We start from the raw sequence: 6,264 nt of genomic DNA, 5'->3' as shown, positions 1-6,264 counted from the left end.
CACCCCAGCTTCTACTGAAACTACTCCCTTGTTAAAGGTCATGGACGAACTCCTCAAGGCCAATTCCAAGGGGCTTTTTTCAGTCTTCATCTTGGACTCCTTCATAGAGGCAGACTGTGTTATTCATCGTTCATGAATAATTTACTGCCCCTCCTAGTGGGCCTCTCCCAGTGGGAGAGGTATATTTCTGGTACCACTGATTGCAGCTTGGCCATGAGGCTTGCTTTTACAAGTAAAATGTGAGTGTATGTGAACTGTGGTACTTCCATGACCTGAGCCATAGCTGGGCAGAAGCTTTAAGGGCTAACATCATTGTCCTTTTCGAGTGCTGTGCTGGTAAATGCTTAACAACAGGTTCTTGGGGGAGGGGGAGGGAAGAATTTGCTGATTTCCATAGTGTAAATACTCCCATTATGACTGATTTCCAGCTGCCAGTGTGGTACCACTGAGCATGGAGCTGGAAAGAGATGTGTATTACCAGCTCTCCATAGTACAAGCCCATTCCAGCATCCTGTCTATCTCTTGTCTTTCCCCCGAGGGCAGCAAGTTTCTAGATAGGGCCTTTTCCTTCAGCCAGCACCCCTGATATGGGGCAGAACCATAGCTGACTGCAGCTGACATGTAAACTTTTCTGTAAGCTGATATTTTGGGGATTATCTGTCACTGCAGCATAACTTATCTGAAGCTAACTAATGTACTCCTGAAACTCTTTTTTTTTTTTTTAAGATTTTATTTATCTACTTGACACAGAGAGAGACACAGTGAGAGCAGGAACACAAGCAGGGGGAGTGGGAGAGGGAGAAGCAGGCTTCCCGCTGAGCAGGGAGCCAGATGCAGGGCTTGATCCCAGGACCCTGGGACCATGACCTGAGCCAAAAGCAGATGCTTAACAACTGAGCCACCCAGGCGTCCTCCTGAAACTCTTTCCTTGGCTTCGGTAACACTCCTTCTATCATTTCAGTCAATAAACATTTACCAGTGGCCACTACATATGAGACAACTTGTCTCAGGCTAGAGAGCCAGACCACCTGAGTTTAAATAACTTCTCACTTCTTACAGTTCTTCATCTATAAATTAAGACTAATAGTAGCACCTACCTCATAAAGTTGTCATGAGGATTAAATGATTTACCATATGTAAAGCACTTAGCATAGCACCTGGTACAGAATAATCAGTCATCAAACATTAGCTTTTGTTATTGCCACCAGTTGTCAAGCCCCATGCTAGGTTGGGTTGGAAGATGCAGTCAGGACACCTCGGGTTTTAGGGAATTCATTCACAGTCTGGAGCAGGAGACAGATATAAAAGCAGAAAATCACAATAAATCATGATAAGTGCAAGAAAAGAAGGGTATGCTGTGGGAGCCAGAGCATCAGGACAACTACCTCAGAGTGGAAGACTGTGGGTCGAGTGCACAGGAAGGCTTCATAGAGAAGGGGATAATTAGGCTGGACTTTGAAGGATGAGTAGGAGTTTTCCAGATGAAAAAGAGTGTGTTGGGTAGAATGAAACTTCAGGTTTTCTTCTGGGCTCTCTAATTATCCTCTGACCCCTTTGCTGGTCAACTCTCTCCCCTCAGATGTTGGTTACCCAGATTTAGTCTTTATTCTCTTTCTCTTCTCTCTACTCTATTCTAGAAAAAACCCATCTGCCCCATGGTTTTGATGCAGGTGGTCATAGTTAACATTTACTGAGTGCTTACCACAAGCAAGGACTGTGCTAAATACTCTACATCCATTATCTCATTTGATATTTTCTCTGATCCTATGAGGCGGGTATCATCGTCCACACTTTATTTTTTTTTAAGATTTTATTTATTCATTTGGTGCGGGGGAGCAGAGAGAGCACAAGCAGGGGGAGAGGCAGAGGGAGAGAAAGAAGGAGACTCCCTGCTGAGCAAAGAGCCCCAGCTCAATCCCAGGACCTGGAGATCGTGACCTGAGCCGAAGGCAGATGCTTAACCGACTGAGCCACCCAGGCGCGCCCCCATCTGCACTTCACAAAGAGAAACTGAGGCCAAGAGGGCTTAGATGACTCGTGGTGTCACATGAGGCACTTTCAGCAAAAGGAATCAGAATACCCAAATGAACATGGCCCCCGCCGCAAGAAGTCTAGAGGCAGGTGATACCAGGTTGTTTCATTTAGCAGCACAGTGATGTTCACCTCTGGGTCAGCTTCTCTCCGAATCTCATAGCTCTTCCCTCACAACCCCAGGATGGCTGTTTGATTAAGCATTGCATTCCCCCTCAACATCTAAAGGCAGGCAGGAAGGGAGCCGTTCCTCTGAGGTATCTCTCTTCTTACTGGAAGGGAAAGCCCTGCCTCCCACCCTCTTGCTTCTCCCCTCACCCTCTTGAGTTGTAACTCCGGCCAGGCTGACCCCCTCTCTGCTCTATACCATCTGTTTGGTGGCTAACCTAAAGAGTGAAGGGTGGTGTTGAACGTGTGCTGCTCATGAGTTCCAAACATGGAACCCAAAGCATTTAGGCTAAGAAACACAGGCAAAGACATGGCTCAGGAGACAGCCACTACTGGCCACTGACCACCCACTGCTGCAAGACTCCCAGGTCCCCTCCAAGAACAGTCCTGCCACGTTGCCTCTCTCCTTCAAAGGTCAAAGTCCTGGGGAGAGACCTCCCACTGGGCAAGCCGGGTCATGCTCTCACTGCTCCGTTGTCAGAAAGCCAGGCAAGATTCTGCCCTTTCAGCTTCTAGATGAGGAGACGAGGAGACGTGGCTGTCCCCTGCCCCCCAGGCCCTTTACAGTTTAGGATTTCAACATAGGAGAGGCATTTCTCTGCTGAGTACCACGGTTCTCCTCAACTTGCAACCGGCCCCTTGGCCTCCGGACCTTGGCACATGCTGCTGCCTGTGCCCCTTCCTCTTCTCCAGGCAAACTCTCCTCATCCTCAAGGTTTTGTGTCTCTTAGATGTCACTCCGCCTCAAATCTGAGACTGGTGCCCCTCCGTTGTGTTCCCACCGTAGCCTGTACCTTCCCAGCCTTGCCCTCATCCCTGCACTGAAGTCGCCATCTTACTTGAGTTTTGGTCCCCCCTTGACTGCCAGATCTGTGAGAGTGGGTACCCTGCCTTCCTTGGTCAGCACCAGATCCCTGGCACCAAGCACAATGCTGGGCACATAATATATGCTCACTAAACATAGGTTGAATATTCATTCAATTAAAGAATGAATGAGATGAATATTAATGACATCACCCTCCCCCCAGTCACCTGGCCCCAAGACTCAGACATTATCATCCCTATCTGGTCTGGGGTCAGTTCTCATTAATTCTACCTCCATAGGCCAGTCGCCCAACCCCTTTCTCCTGGACTTTTGCAACACTCCCTGCTGTGGACATCTGTCATTTCTGCATGCCCAATGGCTCTTCCCTCTTATTTCAGAAACTGTCATCATGGGCTTTGGGGGACTACTGCTCCCACTCCCGCCATCTTGAGGGAACTATTAACCAAGGTACTCTCCACCTTTGCCAAGGGCTGAACATGAGATCCGAGCCAAGCCAGAGCTTTGAATCTTGAGTACAATGACACAGACAGGGAATAGTCAGGCTGAGTCATTCCAATCACAGCATCAGAACTCATTTGGGGGCACCTGGGTGGCTCAGTTGGTTGAGCGTCTGCCTTCAGCTCAGGTCACGATCCCAGGGTCCTGGGATCGAGCCCCGCATCGGGCTCCCGGCTCCGCGGGAAGCCTGCTTCTCCCTCTCCCACTCCCCCTGCTTGTGTTCCCTCTCTCTCGCTGTGTCTCTCTCTGTCAAATACATAAATAAAATCTTTTAAAAATTTTTTAAAAAAGGAGAACTCATTTTTTGGGTTTAAGGGTAACCTGACCCAAGTTTAGAACCCAGTGATAGGTAGCTACAGAAGTAGGACAGAAGGAGATCAAAATATCACCTTTATTACTGACAGAGTTGTTGGAGATGCACCTTTAGGTCTGACAGGCAAGTGGGATTATTAATACTGAACCCCAGAAAACAATCTTTTCCACCCAGTCTCAGGCAGCGCTGGGAAATCATAGTCTTCCCTGTGAGGGTCAGATTCTGGGAAATTTAGAGCATGGAAGAAGAAAACAAAAAATAAACGTGTTTCTTGTGGGCAGGTAGATCTGAAAGAGAAAGGGAGGAAGAGCTGAACTGAGCTTCATTTATTCTCCCTAAACTCAACAATCAGGTAAGTCACTCCTCCTCTTCCTCTGGAGGGGCAAGAAGCAAGGATATTACTCTAGGGGGCCTGGGTGGCTCAGCTGGTTCAGCAACTGCCTTCGGCTCAGGTCATGACCCTGGAGTCCCTGGATCGAGTCCCTGGATCGAGTCCCTGGATCGAGTCCCTGGATCGAGTCCCGTATCGGGCTCCCTGCTCGGCAGGGAGTCTGCTTCTCCCTCGGACCCTCCCCCCTCTCATGTGCTCTCTCTCTCTCATTCTCTCTCTCTCAAATAAGTAAATAAAAGCTTTATATATATATATATATATATATATATATATATTACTCTAAAAAAGATCCCTCCACATGGAAAAAGCCAGAGGAGGGAACAAACATTTCCCTCCGCCCCGTCCACTTATTCCCGATATTTAGATTACCCAAAGCAGCTCCGGCTCCTACCATTCCCGAGGCCACCTGTTGTACAACTGTATCATCCCAGCGGATTCCTTCCTTGACTGATGTAGCCAGAGTCTGTTTCTGTTCCTTGTACCCAAAGAACATTTATTAGTTTCCTATTGTTGCTGTAACAAATTACTACAAATTTGGTGGCTTCGAACAACACAAATTTATTATCCTACAGTTCGGGAGGTCAGAAGTCCAAAATGGGTCCTATGGGGCTAACATGAAGGTGTCAGCAGGAGGTGTGTTTCCTCTGGAGACCCTAGGGGAAAGTCCGTCTCATCACGCCTCCTTCTCTGGCTCTCCTGCCTCCCTCTGATCCTTATGAGGACCTTTGTGATTATATTGGGTCCATCCAGATAATCCAGGATAATCTCTCTCCATCTCAAAATCCTTAACTTAATCACATCTGCAAAGTCCCTTTTGCCATGTAAGGCAACATGGTCACAAGTTTCAGGGATTAGGACTTGAACGTCTTTGGGGGTGGGTGGAGAGGGGATTGTTCTGCCTACCAAAAAACACGAACAGAAATATTTCTTAGCTTGTCTTGCATTCATCTCTTTCTCTCCTCTCCAGTCTGTCCTGCAACTGATCCTTATAAAATGTGAATCTGATCATGATGGTTCTACCTAAGAAACTTTCCAATTCCCCAAAGCCCACTGGATAAAATCTACAGCACACTCTACTCTCCCTCTCTCTCTCTCACACACCCCTGATGGTTTGATTTGAATGTTCTCTCAGCCTGAAATGTCCTCTACCCCAAAGCCAAATCCTCTGTATCTTTCAAGGTCCATCATTTTCACAGAAACAGCCAGGATCCCAGCTACACTGTGGGTCCCACGTCAGCAGAAACTGTCTGACTTGTTATCTGGCATTGCTGGGCACCGGCCAGTCAGACAGACCTGAGCTCAGATCTGCTCAGCCACAGGCTCACCTCTCTGCGTCTTAATTTCCTCTATTAAAAAAGTGCAGAAAATAAAGTAATTACATACATAGTTTATTGTGCAAATTAAATGAGGTAATACATGTAAAGTGTCAGCACAGGGCTGGCATGCAGTACCCAATAATAAGTAGATGTAGCAGTTATTATTACAAATTAAGTTGAGTGAATAAATGAATGAAGTACTCCTTCCTTCCCCAGGGCTATCAATATCGCCCTTATGGTCTTTAGTATGCCCTCAAAGACTAGGCCATTATTAAAATTTGAATGAGTGAACTTTATACTGTGTTATTTCTGTATAGTCTCAGTTGCTTTCCTTCCTGAGGGATCCGTGCCTGGTAGAAATCACTGTAGGGATTGGTGGTAGAAAGGGAAGACTGCTCCTATGCCCCTTGCCTGGTGCCCTGGGCACAGCAAACCTCGATAAACTCTGGCTTTCTTGGAGTGAAGTGAATGTTGGCTACATAGAAGCTTCCACCAGAAAAAAAAAAAAATGTGCTTGTTCCTTACCCTCCCCCTCACCCCACAAACCCTGTGCTCTCTGGGGCACCAGCTCATCATCCACAGTCTTAACTGTGACCCTGCCACTGTGTGGCTCTGGGCTAACCACTGCATATTTCCCTGAAAAATGGATTTAACAATTTCTGCCTCTTTCAAGGTCAGGCACCTTGTAGAAGTCCAGTGTGGAGAGGGGGAATAAATGTTC

The sequence above is a fragment of the Zalophus californianus genome, chromosome 4, assembly GCF_009762305.2.
Source record: "Zalophus californianus isolate mZalCal1 chromosome 4, mZalCal1.pri.v2, whole genome shotgun sequence".
Classification (NCBI taxonomy): Eukaryota; Metazoa; Chordata; class Mammalia; order Carnivora; family Otariidae; genus Zalophus; species Zalophus californianus.
The sequence above is the reverse complement of the archived record's forward strand: the minus strand, read 5'-3'. Positions refer to the sequence as shown.